Source organism: Eubalaena glacialis, chromosome 16, assembly GCF_028564815.1.
Source record: "Eubalaena glacialis isolate mEubGla1 chromosome 16, mEubGla1.1.hap2.+ XY, whole genome shotgun sequence".
In the NCBI taxonomy this organism is placed as follows: domain Eukaryota; kingdom Metazoa; phylum Chordata; class Mammalia; order Artiodactyla; family Balaenidae; genus Eubalaena; species Eubalaena glacialis.
The window spans coordinates 86,641,818-86,662,960 of record NC_083731.1 but is presented as its reverse complement, the minus strand read 5'-3'; the positions used below and the strand labels follow the sequence as shown (position 1 = coordinate 86,662,960).

Below are 21,143 nucleotides of genomic sequence, written 5' to 3'. Positions count from 1 at the left end.
ATTTAACTCTAAAATTTCTTAAATATCAGAAAATACATTTTTATGCTTTGAGTATCAGAGGTCTCAGAACACTGTTGACCATGAAGAAAGAAGGGAGAAAATAAGAGAAGGCGGATATTTGAAGAGGATAATTATCTGTAGAGGGACATATGTTTTTAGAGTCAGTGAATTCATCTTTTATGAAGTGGAAATCCTGGCCAAACCACATAAACAGACTTGAACTGATTGCCAGATAAGGAGCATTTTAGAAATGACAAGGCAGTGGTGCAGCCTGTTAGGGTAGGTTTCCCAAAGCCTTCCGGTAAAAAGAAAATACTTCAAGATGCTAGAGAGGCATGAGGGATGGATAGGAGGTTATCCTGGGGAGAATATCAATTACTAAAATAGGAGGGAGGGAAGTTTGTAACAGGAAATGAGGAAGCCAAAATGTTACATGTGTTGATGGGACTGTGTCAGCTTCCAACCATGTGATGTTCAAGGTTACTTTTTGGTGGTGACCACATGGTTGCAGAAAGAGCCAGCTCCGTGGTTAATAACAAGATAAGGACCAATGTAGTATGGACCATTCCATGGTGTGAAAATGGTGTCCATTACCTGTGGCACCAAAGGGAAACCTGGAAAGAAGAGCCCATTTTCAAGCTGAAGGGAATGAGCGGAAGTCTACATGGTAAATATTACAGTGGCTTATTTTATGGAAGATTTGCTCTAATTTGTGAAAGTTTTCGGCCCCCCGCTAAAATTCATTAATCAGTACACAGGAGACTTGGATGCAGTGAAACCAACGATAGTGTGATTTCCAGTATCACGATTGGTACTTGATGCCCATCCGTCCCCACCTCCCCGCACCTGTCCTGGCCATTTCATTTCATTTCATTTCATTTCATTTCATTTTGGACCCCTCCTGTACCGTGATGTTAGTTAGGGGATTACCATACTTAATACGGTGATTATTTTAAATTAATTTCCCATGTATTCTTCATAAAAGAATTATTAAAGAAAGCAAATTGCTACCTCAGGTTTAGTACTGGAATGAGGTTAAGCAGTAGGAAAAAGAGGTTTCAAATACTGTTCCTCTTAGGCAGGGCTATTGATACATGTTTTCTTAAAAGTCAGCATGAGCCCCTGTGTTGCTTGAGATCTTGTAAGTTAATGAGTTAGAGGATGGAGGCAACCAAGATGATGAATTTGCTTTTTGAACTTGACATAAATGCTTCCTTGAAAGTAAATGAAATTCACATTGAAAAGAATGATGTATTTTTCTAGATATGAGGCCATCCCTGTTTTTAATATATATATTCTCCAAAATTTTACATTGTTCTTTTTACTGGAAGGGTTCAAGTGAGCTTATAGTAAAGATCAAGACTTAGATGTAGAGAAAAACTACACATGTTCATCTGGGGAAAAACGCCCAACAGGTCTTGGCTAAAGCATTCAGCGTTCTGGCAAAAGACTCGTACTCTTTTCCTTGATTCCTTACGTGTGATCTTTGCGCTAAAGGGGGGACAAAACAGCTTGTGAATACTTCTTCAGGAGTACACTGGGATGTGAGACTATTCACACATCATGACTTCTGGCTCTTTCTAGATATTTTTAAAGTAATATCTGATGAATGCTCTCTGCATACACACACACACGTTTTAGTAAAATGGAGGCAAGCTAGTCCATTTCCTGGGACTATTAATAGCATTTTCTTATATCCGTAAAGGGTGGTCATGCCCATGTGACTGGCTTCCTGCTGCCAGGACCTCCTGCTGGTTGGACAATAGACACAGCTTGAGGGCTCAGAGCCTTGGCCACAGTTACAGTGGTTTTCCTTCAATGAACGTTTATTTCATATACACCATTTCCAATGCTCTATCCTCTGTGCTTATTATTCACACTTACAGTTTAATTGGCCAGGAATTAGTTATTTTATAAATTTATTTATCTTTGGCTGCGTTGGGTCTTTGTTGCTGTGCATGGACTTTCTCTAGTTGCGGCGAGCGGGGGCTACTCTTCCTTGTGGTGCGCCGGCTTCTCACTGCGGTGGCTTCTCTTTTTGTGGAGCACAGGCTCTAGGCGTGCGGGCTTCAGTAGTTGTGGCACGCGGGCTCAGTAGTTGTGGCTCGTGGGCTCTAGAGCGCAGGCTCAGTAGTTGTGGCGCACAGGCTTAGTTGCTCCGCGGCATGTGGGCTCTTCCCGCACCAGGGCTCAAACCCGTGTCCTCTGCATTGGCAGGCGGATTCTTTTTTTTTTTTTTAAACATCTTTATTGGAGTATAATTGCTTTACAGCGTTGTGTTAGTTTCTGCTTTATAACAAAGTGAATCAGCTATACATATACATATATCCCCATATCTCCTCCCTCTTGCGTCTCCCTCCCACCCTCCCTATCCCACCCCTCTAGGTGATCACAAAGCACCGAGCTGATCTCCCTGTGCTATGTGGCTGCTTCCCACTAGCTATCTATTTTACATTTGGTAGTGTATATATGCCCATGCCACTCTCTCACTTCGTCCCAGCTTATCCTTCCCCCTCCCCGTGTCCTCAAGTCCATTCTCTACGTCTGCATCTTTATTCCTGTCCTGGCAGGCAGATTCTTAACCACTGTGCCACCAGGGAAGCCCCAAGGAATTAATTTTTAAATATAAAACTTTATTTGGTTATCTTTATGACTTTTTCCTTGATTATAACCTTTTTACTGTATTTTGAATTTTATTTTAAAAATATTTTTCTTTCAAATACTGAAGTATCCTTGTTATAATTTGTATATGTATGTTACATATTCTATTACATATTATAAAAAGAACACTAAAGCCATGGGCCAGGGTTAACAACTTTTAACCTTTAGGATTAGGGGGATTCTTAGCTGAGTGTACTATCTCCTTATGAACTGTATTCAGACACTGTAGGCAAGAGATTGTGAGTATTTGGGTTCTGGTTTTGTTCTTAGGATGTAAAAGAATTGAATGTATTTGTGTGCTGAGGAGACTGGTCCAGCGGAGAGGGCTCGTTCTCTGAGCTCTAAGTTAGCAGGAGGTACTGGGAGGGGTGGGGAGCCTCTGGGTTCTCTGCCCCCCTCGGCTACAGTCCAGAGAAACTCCAGAGTGACATTCTTAAGGAAGGTTTACCCTTACTTTTTCAACCCCCTTTCGTTTTTTCCCCGGCTGCACCGTGCTGTGTGCGGGATCTTAGTTCCCCGACCAGGGATCAAGCCCGCGCCTCCTGAGGTGGAAGTGAGGAGTCCTAACCACTGGACCACCAGGGACGTCCCTCAACCCCCTTTCTTACTTGCAGTTCACCCTTACCTGTCAGCGCGGACAGCTGCCCCCATGATGTCTTTGAAACTAGTCTCACCCAAGTCTGCGACCAGCTCCTAATTCCAATTCCAAAGAATATTTTCCATCTTACAGACGTCTCTGTAGTTGGTTGGTTTGTTTAAGCTCACACCTTCCTCTGCTCCTTTAAAGCCGTCTTCCCCGGGATGCTCTCCGTTCTCCAGCCAGCCCTTCTCATGCTCCATCCCGGCCCCTCCTCCTCTTCAGATGCTTCGCTGCGAAGCCTCCCTCCCCAGGGTTCCTTCTTTAGCTGGGCCTGGGGATTCTGCGTCTGAAACATTGCCAGGTCTCCCTGCGTGCTAACTGCTTGGCTCAGCAGAATCGCATTGTTTCTGGCCAAGGTGGCCACAGGGGTCCCCATCCCGCAGTTCTGCAGTTTGCCCCCGCATCTCAAGTTCCCAGCCCTTCCTTGGCCTTTAACAGACTCCTTTTCCCGAATGTTCCCAACATTTTCTCATTTTACTTTTCCTTACGTGCCAGGGGAAAAGTGGTGAGGATTCAGAGGGTAGAAACTCTGTCTTCCTGCTGGTGTTCCAAGAAGTAGCACTGTCCCGTTTTCCCTACTCCTACACACACAGTAAGAGCCATGACTAATGAATACGATTAACAAAGTTCAACAGCAAGGCTGAAAGACGTTGCTTCCAACAGAATAAGCTAGTGTGAGCAAGTTTCGAGGCGAACCTATTGTTGAATCTTTTTTCCCCTTTAAAATATATAAATGATGATCAGATATTAGAAAAACTGAACGGAAAGTAATTCATATCTGTGTGTTGTGTTTAATTAATTTACCTGTAAATCTTGTGCTGGCATGAAAGACGTAAAGGCCAAGATATGCTATTTTGTTGGGATATGTGACATTGTGGCACAGTTCCATATTTTATAGTTGGAAGTGTAGTTCTTGGTGTTTATTTGATCAAATGTGTATAAAAGTGAAACGTATATTGAACTAGATTTCTAAACCAGAAATAAGTTAAATAACTTCTTGAGGTAGTGAATATTTTTCCTTCTCTGGTTTATTTCTTCAACTTCTGAAATGTAAAAACGGTGACACCCTTGTTGTGTGAAGTTTGGAGGGTGAGAATTAGCTGCAGTTTCAGAGTTTCAGAATCAAACAGGAAAATCCTGGCGTGGTGATTGCCTGGATCTTATCTATAACATAAGGAGGTGAAACTATACCTCGGAATGGATGCGTTCTTCAACTCTAAAATAATACGAAAGAGTCTGTCATCTTAACCAGTAACATGCAATTTTGAAAAAAATCTCTGTGGTCAGCTCACTGTTGCTTGTTAAGAATTTTTATTCTAAACATTCAGAATTTTATTCCAGCATTCAGAATTTGGATATCTGAGTGCTTCTGAGTGGGGCCCCATGCGAATGTATAGTTTAGGCTGAAAGGATGATTTTACAAGAATGGTTGGTCTTATTGTTGTAACATTGTTTGAGGTATTAATCGGGGCTGGTGACAGGATGATGAGACCTTTAGATCCTGAAGTTTCAGTGAACCACAAAGAGAAGGAAATCAGTTGACAACTATCCCATTATGGAATTGAAACTCTTCCTCAAGATGACAGAAAGGAACATGTGTTTGCAGTCAGTGGGCAGGGCCGTGGGTTTCCTGTAGGCAGCTGCTCGCTTCTTGCCTGGACGGCCACCAAGTGCTCAGAGGTTATAAATAAGCAATTACTGGAACCCCTTCAGAGACCAAGCAGAAGGGTTAGTGACTCCTGGCATTCTTTCTTTGGCCTGCCGTTAGAATTCTGATGCCACAGCGCGTACGCCTGTGTGTGTCCAGAGATCCTGCACTTCCCAAACCAAAGGAGGAGGTTCGGTCTGCTACACATTTGTTGCTCATCTGTCGGCATCAGGCAGCTGCCAGCCAGCGACATGCGCTGATTCTAATCCTTGTAGCCTCAGTCCCGTAATTGGACCCAGAGCCTCACCTGTTAGAAACCCAGGGAACGCCTTCTTTTCTAGGGGCAGTCTTGGACTCTGTGCTGTGTTGGTCCAGATCTGAAGGTGGAGTCTCTTCTTTGTGTTATCAACGTGAAGGGGAAAGAACAGGTGGGGTTAAACAGATCCAGACTCGGCTACCCTGTTTACAAAGTCAAGGAACGACCTAGAAACACATGTCTTGGGAGGAACACAGTGTAAAAAAGAGCGCCCCTCCTCACATCAGAAAAGGTCGGCAGTTATCATATTTGGCCGAACAATGCAGTAAAGTTTTCCCATAACCAGGTTCGCCGGCATCGCCCTGCCAAGAGCAGCAGTGATAGACTTGCCAGTTCGTGGAATCTCCTAAAAGAGCATTTTTTTAAAAGTCTTTTATTTCACGTTCAGTGAACGTTGATTGTTTGCCCGCCACCAGCCAGCACTCTGCTGGGCACTGCAGACGGTAGGCGAAGCCGTGGCCTCCGCCGCCGAGGGCTGGTCCAGGCGCTGAAAAGCATGAAATGCACAGGGCGTGAAATCTTCTTGTGCTGTTTACCGTTACCTTCTCTCAAGTTAAGAAAAGTTACCCTCTCAATGTTGATGCCATCCAGGCACCATTTATTTTAGAAAAATGATTGAGACTGAAATTGGACCCATTGATCATTGGACTGCTTCCAGTGATCAAGTTCAGATTCCAGCCTACCATCTACTTACATTGTAGCCTGGGGATAACTTGACTGCTGGCCTCCATTTGCCTTTTGTAAAATGGGGATGATGGTAAGTCCCCTGGTACCTGGAAGTTATCAAAACAAGGGATTGGAGGTCCTGTGAGTATTAAAAATGCTGCCCACATCCAGAGAAGGAGTACTTTATGATGGCTTTGGTCTTCATCTTTCTGTAGACAGAGGGTTGAACCATTTAATTCCTTTCTGGCATTATCTTTTCTAAGAATATCATCTAGATAGGATTGTGTAATTCTAGCATTTTCTGTGAAGTTATTCTCTGGCTGAATAAGACATTCCAGAAAATGATAGTGTAGTTATGGTGTCTGGCTTTTTAATTGGTGAGTTCGTATCATTATCAAAGGGTCCTTCTTTTCCAGATAGCTGGCATGGGTAGGGAAACAACTATTAGCCAGTCAGCAGCCCTTCAACTCACCTTCCCGTGTCTTTGCAAGAATCAAATGAGTTGGTCATGTCTATGGTTTACATCCCATCAAACACGCCCTACTCCTTCCCAGTTTCCTCCTGTGCCTCTCCCCGACCCACAGGAGAGTAACAGAAGGTTTGACAAGAGCAACTGAACTACAAACAGAAGACGACCTGTTAACATCCACGTTCATTTCCGAGGGATGCTGTAAGAAAGTACAACACACTGGGCACCTTAAACAACAGAAATGTATTGTCTCACAGTTCTGGAGGCTGCAAGTCTGAGGTCAAGACGTTGGCAGGGTTGGTTTCTTCTGAGGCTATATGGGAGGATCTGTCCCAGGCCTCTGTGTCCTAGCTTCTGGTGGTTTGCCAGTGATTTCTGGCATTCCTTGGCTTGGAGAAGCATCACTCCAATTCCTGCCTTCATGTTCACATGGCTTTCTCCCTGTGTTCATGTCTATGTCCACATTTCACCTTTTTTTAAGGATGTCAGTCATATTGGATTAAGGTCCCATTTTACTGACCTCTTCTTAACTAATTATATCTGCAATGACCCTATTTCCAAATGAGGTCACATTTTGAGATACTGAGGGTTAGGACTTCAACATGAGAATTTGAGAGGGATGCAGCTCAACCTATAACAGTATCTTAAATTGATTTTTCATTGAGATATTTTTGGTTCCTACTGTGTATAATTCTCATTAAGAACTAACCAGGTAAAAGACTGGATTGTGCTTTTTTTTTTTTTTGCAAATGGTGTAGTACTTCTGTTTCACAGAAGCGTCTTCTCTCAGGTAGTTTTGGGGAATCACAAGGACTTTAAAATGTTTGCTGTTTTTACGGAATTCAGGTAAAAAAAAATTATTTGGTGGGTCTCCTTTCTGTCAGGCATTGAGCTATGTGCTGAGAATATAAAGATGAAATGCTTGGCCACTGCCCTTAAAGACTTAGAGAAGGAAACAACATATAGTAAATATGTTCTATGTAATGCATGAAATACATACATGGAACACATTACCTCAAACTACAAAAGAACAGAGTCAACTTTGGGGCAGAGTCCAGGAAACTATGGGAACTTCTTAAGTGTAATAGTGACTCCCCTCAGCAAGCTCCTGAGGGAAATAGAGCTTTTCCCCAGGATTTCAGGGGCAGGACAGCATTGCAGTAGGAGAGAAGAGGTTCTAGGACCAGAGAGATGGGAGAGAGGGCAGGGGAGGGAGTGGCAAGGGTAATAAATGCACACAGAAGGGGAAGAAGTGGGATCAGGAGTTCAGGACGAGAAGGTAGCTTTGGACGAGAAGAGAAATGCCTTATCGTCTAAGATGAAAATGCAATTCTTGTGGGTGTGATTGTAGGTACATTGATAAGTATAAAAAAGGTTTAGCTTTGAAGATTTCAGGCTAAAGTTCTCAATTGTTTCAGGACATCTTCCATGGTTCAGTCATCTTTCTTCAACGTCAATGTGAGTGTGTCTGTCACAGCTTCATCTTGACGTTTTGATACGGTCCAGATTCTAAACAAGATGTAAAGATCCTCCCCGATCTAACTCCTCTCTGTGCCCACCCTCCCTCGCTCTCTGCTCTGCTGTATTAATTCCTGGAACGTTTCAGGCTCTCTCCAGGCTCTGGAGCTTTGCCCGCCTCCCGTGTTACCTGATCAACTCCCACTCCTCCTTCAAGTTTCTGCTCAAAAATGGCTCATTCAGGAGGGTCTTTCCTGATTCCTCCCCTCTCCTTCCCTCAACTGCCATCCACTCCAGATGCCCTGTTGCCCACCCTCTCACTTTCAAGGCCCTTATCATTCACTTAACATCGTTCTTCTCCAACAGAGTGGAGGCTCTGGAGGGCATGACCTGTGTCCCCACTGAGCACATGATATCTCCAGCATGTGAGACTGTGTCTGGCAGATGGTGGGTGTTCATTGGAGGTTTTGCTAAATGAATGAATGAGAAACACATAAATTGATGGATCATGTCTCAAAAAATAAGCTTAAAGTTTGAAAATAAAAATCAATTATTAGCAATAACAAAAAGTTAAATTTTAAATTACTGCAGAGCTAATATAGTTTTATTTAGTTAACAGAAATGTTTGGAAGAATGAACTAATGAACTGAAAAATGGCTTGGTAGTAACTTTCCTCGACTCCAGAAAGCCCTGGAGGACCACGGGGGCAGCAGGCAATGTGCGTTCCCAGATTCTCCTGGACTTCCCTCTCCTCTGCTGATTTTGTGTTTCCTATCCCTCCTGCCCACTCTCCATCCTTTCACCTTCCTTCCTTCCTTCCTGGTGTCTCTGGTTCAAAGTATGTTCTAAGACGAGCGCATCAATGCTAGTTCAGTACTGGGCTCCCCTCCTCCACCACATGTCTGGTCCCTGTGCTTGGGAACCCCACTCTCATGGTATTTTTCACCTCCCTCCCATGCTACTCACCACACCAGAAGAAGTTAAGATTCAGTATTTGATCACTTTCACTGGACAAAATTTAATGGCTTCTTCATTTCAGAAGCGTTTGGTTTTTCTCATCAAAAATAGATCAGGTTTGACGTATGGGGGGCCCTGAATCATACTTAGTCCCAAAATAGGCAGGTAGCTCTGTCTATGTCAGCGTTCTGAACTTTTGTTGTCGTAATGCCAGTTCATGTTTTTCCACCCATGGGGCTGCTCTTGGGCCAGTAGGGCTAGAAAAGAAGTAGTCTGATGCTCACTGGAGTAAATGGGTTCACACTGGGAAATGCATCTTGGCACCTGAAGATTTAAAAGGTCTGAGTATTCATAAGGTCTTATCTAAGCCACTCACTGGTTATTAGTTCTTCACACTGAGATATGTAAATCCTCAGAGGTTCATGATATATCCAGGCTGAATACGTGTGAACCTTTAAAAAAGAATTGGCACATTGAGTTTTCAGCTGAAAGCTCAGTTTTCTGTTCCTTCCTCTCTGAGGTCTGTCCGCTCACAGAGCAGTGCCGTCCTTCCCCACGCCAGTGTCCACCAGCTGCGTCCAAAGCCCAGATAGAACTGTGGTCACCGCGTCTCCAGAGCTGCATTTGATTTCGCTTTATGTTTATTACCATTTCTCTTCTTCTGCTTCAAACATTTTACACGATTGAAGGCGGCTTTGAAAGCAGAACACCCGCATTTGGTATCACTGCCTTCATTTTTCTTATGTTTTGGCTTCAATCACAGTGCTTTTAATATTCATGAAGTCTGAAAAAATAAACATCCTAAGACTATTTCCTCTGAATGGAAATGTTACGGTTTCAGACCCCAGAGAAAACAATTGGGAAGTTCTACAAACCCACATATTCTCCCTGAAAGCTGGAAAGGAGCTCCAGCTTGGCAGAGGGAACAACTTCCCTGACACTTCTGGGCTTCCCACAGCAGATGGCGAGGGGGCCTTATTAAGGAAGAGGCAAGGAGTCAGCAGACATGCGTATTTAAGGAGTCCCTTTGGAATAATAGATACCAGAATCCTTTCAATGATTATGTAATTGAAGAAGGTAGAAGAATTATTTATTCCGTTTACTTCTCTGTGTTCACATGGAAATTGTTGACAATATTTCTCAGTCCTCTCTCCTTTCTTTACTTTAAGCCTACATTGATATTTACACCCCCAAATTAGCTCAACCAATCCCTTAAATATTGAAAGGAATAAAGAGCAAGAACTTCCCACAAATTTGAAGGCCAGCCTATTAAGAAAAGTGAAATGATTATTCTAAATAGTTCAAAGGAAATTGATATCAGAAGAGGTGTTTCAATAATAGAACATAGTCCTAGGTTTCCTGTGCTAGAGTCAAGCCCGGTGGGTCACTCCTTGTGCAGACGCTCTACCTTGTTGCCCAGTGGGACATTCCCAAGGTCACCACTTCTCTCCCGCCCTCGCTCCCTTATGCTTTATGAGAGGACAGTCCCATGCCCCACACTGGTGACTGAGCTGTCACCACCTTCAGTTTTGTGTTTCTCTTTCTCAAAACTCCTCTGTATCGTGTGTTTTCACCTTCTTTCTCAGGAACCGTGTGATTGCTCTCTATGTTAAGACTCTTCCCTAGGTCACCATCCGCATCCCCATGGCTGACTCAAGTGCCAGTAACAACCTGTTGGGTTCCCACCACTTCCTGCTAAGGATGCTAAGAGGACACATATCTGGGTGGCCAGCCTCCCTAGTAGCTGGAAGTGGCCCTGTGAGCCACAAGTAGTCAGTGGGCACTAAGGAAGTGAGCCAGGGCCTTCCAGGAGCTGGGTGGGCTACCTCCGCTTTCCTCCTGGAAGGCAGATGGAGTGTCTAGTGCTACTGCCGCCCTCTTGGGGCCATGAGGCCACAGGCGAGAGGAAAGATGAAAGCCAACAATGAGGGTGGTGCCGCCGAAGGACAGGGAAAGCCTGGGTGCTCCAGAGCATGGAGGAGCAAATACCTTCTTCCAGAAATATGTGGGGAGAAAAAGCAAAATCAGCCACTGTTTGTTGTTTGAGCCACTGTTGGTTGAATTTTTAGTTACACACAGACACAACCTAACTGATACTCCCTCTCCCCAAAACAAAACAAGTATAAAAACCATGCCTAATCCTGGGACTTCCTGTACGTTTTTAATTTGTCTGTCTTGACTGGCTTTCTCGCTAACGTGAGCTCCCCAAGCATCTTACTTGTTCTCAGTCTCCACCCCATAAGTTACTCTGTGCCCTTCTTCACTCCCAGGCTTGTTGAGAAAGTAGCGCACGTTACCCAACGCAAGTTCCCGTGCCCGATGCACAGTGAGGCCAAACAAACTGAAACATCAGAGTTTGGATCAGAGAAAGGTTTATTGCAGGGCTGAGCAAGGAGAACGGGTGGCTCATGCCCAAAAGAACCCCAAACTCCCTAAAGGTTTCAGCAAAGCATCTTTAAAGGCCAGGTGAGGGAGGGGTGTATCCAGCGCATCTACCAAGGGAGACCAGCAAGACACAGTCTCCTCCAGAATCTCACATTATAGTGCAGGAGAGGAAACCAGTCACCATTTCTGGACCACACAGGATGAGAGCCGAAATGAAGATGGAGCGATGGACGGTGGCGTGATGTGACTCCCTCCCCTACAGCAGAAAAAGAGTGGGACCAATGGTGGGCGGATGCTGTGTAGAAGGTGGATCTCAGAGAGCAACACGAGGGAGGAGGCCTGCCATCATCCCTTCTTCTGGGATGGTTCGGAGGAGAAATGCCAGCCCGCTTGGGGATTCCCCATTGGATTCCCAATTCCCAATTCTTGGGTACCTGTTTTGTCGCAGCTTCCCACAAGGAAGAAACTTTTTCATCACTTGAGTAATCATGGCCCCTCCCCACCAAGGAAAATAAATGGAAACTTCTTCCTTTAGGTCGGCTCTGACCATCTGCTGAAACTGCCTGAGCAAAGATCAAACTGGAAGGCCAGCACCTAGTGGTCCTTGGCATCAAAGACCACAGGTTTTCTTTCTGCCTAATTTTAATATGCTTGTGAGCCTTGGGAGGCTTAATTAAAACTGCAGGGGAGCCAAAGTAAGCACAGAAAGGAACCGTTTTGATGCTTCAAAAACCCAAGCAAACGGAATCTGTATTATTCCATTAGGTGTGCTTATAGGATTTGTCTTGGGTGTTTGGATTGCTCGAAGCCTGCTGGGGAAGTCAGTCACGGGCTTTAGAGCTGAAAGGAACCATATTTCATGCCCCCCAAATTTCACTTTTCATCCTCCCGGTTAGGTTTCCCCACTCCCAGTGCGTTATTGTGAGCCGTAGATGAACTTTTACTCTGACTTCTGTTTACTCAGCTTTCCTTCTGTTGATGCCGGATTACACGACAGGGCCAGCCCAATTTTTCTGCCTGGTTTGGCAGTCATGATATTGGATTCCTTTCCTACTTTTCCCTGATGGCCTTTGCTTTAATAAGACACGGGGATGCCTGAGAGACACCGTAGTCCACGGTTCAGAGCACGGGGTCTCCCAGCTGGACCACTTCTTGTCTGTGTGACCTTAGACGAGTCACCATCTCTCTATGCTTTGCTGTGTCATCTGCCAGAGGGGGGTCGGGGTAGTGGAAACTGTGCCAACATCATAGGGTTTGCTGTGTTAATTCAATAAGGAATTCGTGTCCAAGGACTTAGCAGGATGCCTGGCTCGGGACGTGTGTTCAGTAAGTGGCAGCGGTTATCGTGATCATCCCAGGACACAGGCAGGCACACCCCCATTGCTGCAGCCAGTGGACCCAGGAAGGGCTGTGCACCTGGGTCTCCTCAAAGCTTCAGAGCTCTGAGCTCACCCAACCTAAGAGGGCCTCAAGGTCACAGGAGAGGCTCCACGCGCGGGCACACGCCGGCTGAGGTCAGTGGTGTCCACGTGACCGGCCTTCCCAGCAGGCCTCCTCAGTGACAAGGGCAGCTGCAGAAGTTCAGCTGCTGGGGCCAGTTGGTTGTTACATGACGGGGCTCTCGCTCTGAAGACAGCACTCAGAGTCGGGTCTCCAGGGGAATTAGTGCCAGGATCACCGTCCCGGCGGCACCTCCAGGCCAGCAGCCGTGTCTCCCAGGGCTGGGGTGGTCCGGCCTGAGGGTGAGCACGCTGCCAGCCCCTCAGAGAGGGTCACTCCTCAGTCACTGGCTCACAAGGGACCCACAGGCTGAGGACTAACCTGATCTAACTGCTGGAAAGCCGCCCAAGCGGGGAGGTTTGCCTGATGCCAATGGAAGAATCCTTAAGAGTCTGGATGAAAATACTTAGTGTCAGTTGCTAAAGATTTAGGAACAGGTGGCACGTGGTTGGTACTCGTGTGCCGGGCCTTAACTTCCTTTCCAGATGTTTATTCTCCAACCAAGCCGGCAGTGTAGAACCTGTAGTGTGTATGGCTGGCCTCTGTCAAAGTGGGTTCCCCTTCACTGTCTCCAGTGAACCTCTTAATAAGTGGCCGCCTCTGACATCAGCTGCTAAGGACACAGGGGTGTTAGAGAACACATCTCTACCATCAGGAGGCTTTCAGTCTAAGGAAGAAGATGAGGAAAGAGAGCAGCATCCTTGAGCGTAAAGCAGAATCACGAGACAAAGGGGAAAGGGGGGTGCACTCTGGGGTCTACGGACCCGGGTCAGATGGTGGTTCTTACCTCTGGCTCCAGAGGAAGATCGTGTGACCTCTTTGGACCAGACTTTCCACATCTATGAAATAGAGGCTACGGCTATTGTTGTAGGGCCATCCGTGTGTATTAACTTACGGATCGGCAAGTGACCAGTACGGCGCCTGGCAGACAGTAGTCATGCAAAAAATGGCAGCAATAGCATTGTTACCATTATAGAGGGACGCAGGGGAGGAAGTGTGCCATTCTGCCTGGAGAATCCATGAACTGAATCTTGAAGGAGGAAGAGGAGTTCTCACAGGCAGAACAACGGCAGAGGCGGGCACTGTCAGCTGAGCCAAGAACAAGATGGGCAAAGGCCAAGGAAAAACAAAACGGAATCTTGAGGATTTGAAGAGATGTAGACAGTTGAACGTGGCCAGAGTGCACGGGGCTGGGGATGGAAGGCCAGGAGAAGGGTCTTGAATGGAAAACCACAAATGGCCTCAGATACCCTTGTAGACAGTTAGATTTTGCCAACTTTTGCAATGTACTAAAAAGTCCAGTGCCGGGTACTGTGCTAGGCTATTTATATATGGTACTCAGTGCCCAACAAGCAGCCTGCAAGGATAAGATGGCCCCAGTTTACAGATGCGTGCACGTGGCCTCAAGGAGCTTGTCACTTCAGCATTCAGCTCACCGTGTTAACTTTGGGGAACTAGGCAGGCTGCCCAGCTGAAGGGCGTGTTGTCTCTCTTGATATTTCGTGTTCAGTTGTGTTGCCTTATTTTCTCTTTCATATTTACTCATTCCCCCTTGGATGCATTTGGAACCGAACGGTACCATAAATAAATAAAACACACCGTCTCCACTGATGTGATGAGGCTTGGGAGGTGTTGGGTCACCTTCCCCAGCTGGACCGCCTACCGGATGAAGTGGGGCTGTGCTTCCCTGTTAGAGGTGATGCACTGATGCAGAGACTCATGTTTACTTTGGGTCATATTCTCTCCAAATAAATCAAGCATCCTGGTAAAAACAGCACACTCTATTTTACTTTTTTATGATAGGTATTAGGCTTGAGCCCAAAATCAGGTAATATGGGACATTTGGTTGAGATTGAAGCTGTGGATTTCATGAAATTTTGCGTGTCACCCAGAGAGGAATAAGACCCAAACCAACCTTAGATGGAACATCCTCAATTACAATGTCGGAAAAGTACAGGTGCGCATCGACCCTAGGAACTGGGGTATGTAACGCACCCAGGGACCCCGAGCTCTGTAATCTTCACTGCTGCTGTACACCTGACCCCTCGAAATGCTCACCACGCATTTATTTTGGACAAGTTCTAAACAGGTGTTTCCTCTGCGCCGCAAATGGTTTAACCGAGAGCCTCGCCGCATCCGGTGTGCTCAGCTGGAATCACAGGGCCGACGCCGTGTGAGCCTGTCGGCTCAGCTGCGTGATGCTGACGGCCAGGACTTGCCAGTTCCCCCGCTGGTCAGCACTGGACACAGAACAGATGTTGGGGATTACAGGGGAGGATTCGGGGCGGCCGTGGGCCCGGTGTCGGCGGAAGTAATTCATTGTGGGGACGTGGACAGGCCCTGCTGAACCTGCAGTGAGAAGTTCTAGGAAATGAGCCTCAGTGGGCCTGCGGATCAGGACTCCAAACAAATGTTCTCCTGGTGTCCTTGGCATTGAAAGAAAAATCGTAAATCATCATCTTCAAGTCCAGCTGAAGGGAGGAGGGAAGAAACCCTAGTCCCACAGATGTTCATGTAAACTCTAATCTGGGAATTAATTAGTGGGATCGTGACACGGAAGCATCAGAGTAGCATCCTCTGATTGATTCCATGTGAGTCACTGGGAAACAGTTGGCAGAGCCCTGGAAGGTTGGCCGTCCATCCCTCACCCAGCTTCCTGGAAAATTCCTCTAAGGCTGGCCTTGATTTACCCCAACATAACACAGAGCTGTTTCTCCCTGCCCGTTGCTTGCCATCCTGAAGTTCCTTTGTCCTGCAGCTCCACCAGCGGTATTTTTATTATTGTCTAAACCCTCAGCCCGCTTCCCAAGACACTATGAGTTAGAGGTCCAAAGCGTGCAGTGCTGTAGGTGACAGTTTTAGTGTCTGCTCAGTTGACCACCTGTGAACCTCAGCGCTCCCTTAGCGCTGCTCTGTGGAAAGCTAACCAGAAGACGGTTGCCTTAAGTGCTCCCAGGTAATGCCGTGGGTTTAATGAACTTCAGTTTAAGCTTTCTCATACAATTCAATTGCATTGGTCAGTACATTTCAATAAGTGTTATTGGTTTAAAAAAAATGAAGTTATTTAAAGAGCCGCAAAGAAAGGGATGTTATGATTAGAATCATCTCAACCAGTAAGGGTCATCGAAGAAAAATTTAGAAATAAGGCAAAGTATTTAAATAGGGATTCTAAGAGGAACAGAACTCAGGAAACATGTTTTTTTCAGATTTTTCTCTTCCACTGGTTTCATTGCCAACTTATTTATAGCCTGTTAAGGATTTCAGTAGAAGGAATTACAGGCAAAGGTGTACATTCAGCTATTCCCGCCTTAGAGTTGGTTTGCATTTTTTGTTTTTGCTATTTCAGGGGCTAAACATAAATGCTTGTGCTAGGGAGAAGGCAGGTTGTTAATATGGAGAACAAAGGAATGACGATGGCTTACTAATAAATGTTTTTAAAGAAGAAAGAGATAAAGGAAACACAAAATTGTATATCATTGGCATTAAATGCCATAGTGAGTAAACAAGTAAAACTATGAGGAAAAACGAAGTGGATCCTTGAAATAAATATTGTATTATTCAAAATCTCAAAGGCATTAGTAGACTTCATTCATGCAGTCAGCTAGGAATTTCTTTTTTTAACAGCGACTCAAAGTAACCTCATTGGTTTTGTTTTTGAAATAATGGGAAAGAAGGCTAATTATCATATTTGTTTCTCCTCTGAAAACATCTTCATTTCTCCAAAATTAATAGAAATATAAGAAGACAGTTCTAAAAAAGCAAAAGAAATCCCTCAGAGCCTTCAACAGTATTGAGGGGAACAAAGACATGAGAAAAGAAGGTCTAAAATGCCATATGATATCACTTAGATGTGGAATCTAAAATACAACACAAATGAACTTATCTATGAAACAAACAGACTCACAGACACAGAGAACAGACTTATGGTTGCTGAGGGGGTGGGGGAGGGATGGAGTGGGAGTTTGGGGTCAGCAGATGCAAACTATTATCTATAGAATGGATAAACAACAAGGTCCTACTGTATAGCCCAGGGAACTGTATTCAGTATCCTGTGATAAACCATTATGGAAAAGAATATGAAAAAGAATATATATACGTATAACTGAAAAATAAAGTAAAATCTTTGTGCTGACCTCTTAAAAAAAAGTCTAGATGATTTTATGAAGAGCAAATGGTACCATATGTTATTTACATGATAACCCAATTCTAACATGGGAGGATGCTGAAATGTAGTAGGCTCTCTATAGAAGAATCAGTCAAAAGCATTCATGTGCCATTGTATCTAACAATTTTTAAACTTGGGAAGCTGTATTGAAAAGAGAAATTGAAATATATGGGAAAGGGAAATGTAGCTGATGTGTTTCTATTAGAGTGTGATGAAAAAAAATTGGATCTGTTTTATGTAAATTTTCAACAGCGACCTGGTAAAGAAAGTCCAAAGTACATTAATTAAATTTACAGAGCCAAAAAAAGTGAGGACCCAGGAGGTTTGATGTAAAAAATACAGATGGACTGAGGGAGATGAGAGGAAATGGACAGACTTTTACAACATGATGTTCAGCTTGGAAATATGCATGCGAGTACAATGGGGAATACTAGCCAAAGGCAGATAGCTGGTTTAAAGGAGAAGTTAATAAAATGTTGAGTCTGAAAAACTATACAGACCAAAGCCAGGAAATTACACAGTTACGGATCCCGCAGTAAATCTAAATTAGCCCCATCGCACATAGGTAGTATTTCATATTCCGGGTTGTGATGTTAACTTTCACGCCTAAACATGCGTGCACGTGTGTGTCTCGTCTGAATTACGGTTGTAATTACAGGAACAAAGGTGCAGCCAGAATGCGCAGTGGGTCTCCTGCTCCTTTCCCGAGTCACCCAGGAGCCTGGGAGCCCGAGGAAAGAGCGAGGAGGAGAGAGACTTTGGTGCCAAGTCAGTTGTTCACCACAAGAGCTGGAATCATGGTTCCTAACGATTGTGAAGCAGCCTTGTGTGTCCCGGGGTCGTGGAAGGCCGTCCACAGCACCTCGGAGTTAACATTGGCCCTTGAATTTCCAAAGCCACACGTTCCATGTCATCCCCTCTCTGCAGTCTCCCCGGGACCACTCTCCACCCTCCCCTCCTGACTTCTTACCTTTCAAGGCTCTTCCTCCTGTCCCATCCCCACAGCCGTCTCAGGTCTTGGACAAGCCGCATCCGGCCCTCCTCCCTCCCCCATTTCCTCATGATATGGCTGCACGCCTGTCCTCAGCACCCTCCCCCTTGTCATCCCTAAAATCTCCTCACCTTCAGAACACAGTTCCATCCTGGACTCCCTCCCCCTGAGATTTCACCAAGTCCCGGCTCCTTTTCCTTCTCCCCACCTCCTAGTATAGGAACCACCCGGACGCTCATCTCAAGCCTTTCCTCACCTGGTATTCCCTTTCTTTGTGATCTCATTTATTTCCACAGGTTCACCCATCACTGTGTACAAATGAGCCCCGAATAAATAGGGCTAGCCCACCTGTCTTGGGAGAAGGTGTGGGCCCTGGGGTCAGACGGCTGGGTTTGTTACCAAGTCCAGGCTCGGACTGCTTGCCGCACACAGGCCAGTAAATCAAGAGCCAAGGTGTTGGGACAAGGAATAGCAACTTTATCCGGAAAGCCAGCAGGCTAAGAAGATGCTGGACTCATGTCCCAAAGAACCATCTTCCCTGAGTTAGAATTCAGGCTTCTTTCGTACTAAAAGGGGAGGGAGTAAAGTCCTGGTTCGGCCTCCGGAGGGGATGTGTTAATTTCTCCCTCCTGCAATCATTCACAGGTGCGCCTGGTCAGGATGTGTCCTGGGAGCTAAACAAAGGTGTTTTAGCTTAATACTCATTACCTGGGGGGGCGGGGCAGGGGTCCCAGAGATGGGCTGTTATGTGTAATTTAAGCTTCTAGGCAACATCCCTTTGGTGATGAACTTGTAATAGAATACAAAGGTTCTTCCCTATTTCAGGTTCAAACCCTAGACCTTCCTTGCCTGACTGACCTCACCTGCAAGCTGGGAGTTACCATATAGCACCCACCCCATGGGGCTGCGGGGAGGATGGAGCCAGCTGATTGGGGAAGAGGGCTGAGCACACAGCAGGCACAGGTATCTGTGGCTCTTTCCTTGTTGTCATGGCCGAGCTCATCCATCTCCACAAGGTGGTCATTATTGTGAGCTGCAAGCTCTCTCCAAAACCAGAACTTTCTGAAAGTTGGCCTCATTCAGCCTCAGAACCTGTGCTTCCACCTTCCCCTTCTTGCTGGCTCCTGCTTCTGCATTAGGCTCCGTGCCCCCTGCCCATTGCCCTCTGACCAATCAAGGCTCACCTTTGTCCCCCTGGCTATTTTAGAGACCCCCCCCCCTTTTTGTGGAATTTTTCAACATGGTGACAGACTTCACACGTAGAGACAAAGGATGTGGAATTATATCCCCAGCCTAGTGCAATGTCGACATGCTGCTTGCTTCGTATCTTTTCGAAAAGAAAAAAAAAAAAGAAATGTTAGCCCTGCTGTTGAGTCCTCCTAGTAGCCCTCCCAGCCTCATTCCCCTTGAGCTAGAAATGCTCTCATTTCTTTCATGTTTACTATTTTCATGTACGTATTATGTATGTATAAACCTGTAGAAAATATAAACAATAGGCAATGTTGATTTTTGCAGGGTTTTGAAACTTTATATAGGTTGTATCATACACACCCTTCCCCTCAACACTGGATTGCTTTGGTTTTTTTCAGAACTGGTTTTTGAAGTTTATCTAGAGTGATGTAAGTGTAGCTGGCTCATTTTTAATGCTGTTTTTGGTTATATAAATATGCCAAAGTGTATTTCTTCTCCTATTGATAAACATTTAAGTTTTTGACTTTTGGTGGAGGTCAGTCACCAAAAATGCTGCAGCGAACATTCCTGCACATATCTGCTTGTGGACATGTATGAGTTTCCCCAGAGCACACGTGTAACCGGGATTGCAATGTGCACTGGAAATGTCTCAGTCTGTGGCTTTTCTTTAAACATTGTTTACGGTGTCCTTTACAGCAAAAGTTTTCCCTTTTAATGCGAACTCCTCTCTTTTCCTGCAACGTTTCTGCTGTTTTGTATCAAATTTTCTAAAAGCTAATCAGGGTCAGAAAGATACTCTCCCACCTTTTCTTCTACAGGTGTTAAGGTTTTGCTTTTCACCTGTCCTGTCAATGCCAGCCAGGATGCTTTGAAGACTAAGATGTTGGTTTTGCTTCATAGGTACCAACCTTAATAAGACTTGTCCTACCGAGGAATAGTGAGGACCTCAAGACCCACTCAGACCCACAGGCTGTCCCAATTCTGAGCCGTCGGTTGACGGACATGTGCTGTGTTGTCTGTTCACTGGGCCCCAAGACGTGGCAGCCTGTGCTTCACTGGGTAATGATGCACGCCTGCTCGCTGAGTCAGCACATGGCATCGTGCTCTGGAACAAGGACATTACCATGAAATAGCCCAGTTTTTAAATTCATCATTTAAAAATGTTACATTTTAAGCAGAATAGAAGAAGACAAGGGTCAGAAATGTTGCAGCAGAGTTAATTTATGTTCGGAAAAGTCAGAGTAGGACTTCTGGGCTAAAAATGGAAGCTGGATTATATACATCTAAAGGCTTGCAATTTATTAAAATAAGAGTTATTGAAACACTGGCAAATATAGTAAAAAAAAACAACAACAAAAACTAGTGAATTATGAGTAGACATTAAAACCACTGTCTGTTAAGAACATGGATCTCAGACCACAGGACAGGCCCTGGCTCTAGACTCAGAGAGACCTGGGTTCACATCCTGACTCAGCCCCTTACCTGGTGACCTTGAATTGGCCACTTAACCCCTGAGCCTTAATTGTCTCATCTGTAAAATGGGAACAGTTAGTGTCTCTCTTGCAGGGGTTTTTGTGGGGCTTAGAAATAATGTACGTGGGAACGCCCAGGAAGAGAGGTTTAATAGAAGAGAGGAGAAGCAGAAACCAAGACCCACCTCTTACTTGTGCCTGAGGCCAGTGGTGTCGCTTAATTAAAGTAGGAAATGCTAGGGGAGGGGTTGGAAGAGGGGAGGGTTGGTTTTCGGCTACTAATACACATGTCTTTTATTTGGGAAACCCTCGTGGGGAATTTGGAGCTGTTGCAGGGTGTGCTAGTGGATCCTTATGTGCATCCAGCAACGTATCCATGGAGACGAAGAAAAGGTACCTTAACAACACACCCTACGTTCTGTGAGTGGGTGGAGATGAAGCCTTGAAGGGCTGTGCGTCCTCCATCTCTATGTCTCTCCAAGGGACCGTGAGGCTGGCACGTAACAAGTGCTCCAAACCACTGGAGGAGGGAATGCAGATGGATTGTTGCTGTGAAGTTTCTAGTTTCGTGAAAGAATCAATCCATTTTAAAAGTAGAAAGCATACACTTTAATTGCTCAGTTT

The 21,143-nt window shown here is 45.3% G+C and overlaps 1 protein-coding gene across 1 annotated transcript in view; it reads left to right on the top strand.

Moving 5' to 3' along the window:
- Positions 1 to 21,143, top strand: part of LOC133076429 (phospholipid-transporting ATPase IB) — a 457,024-nt gene that overhangs the window by 377,458 nt on the left and 58,423 nt on the right. The window lies entirely within an intron of this gene.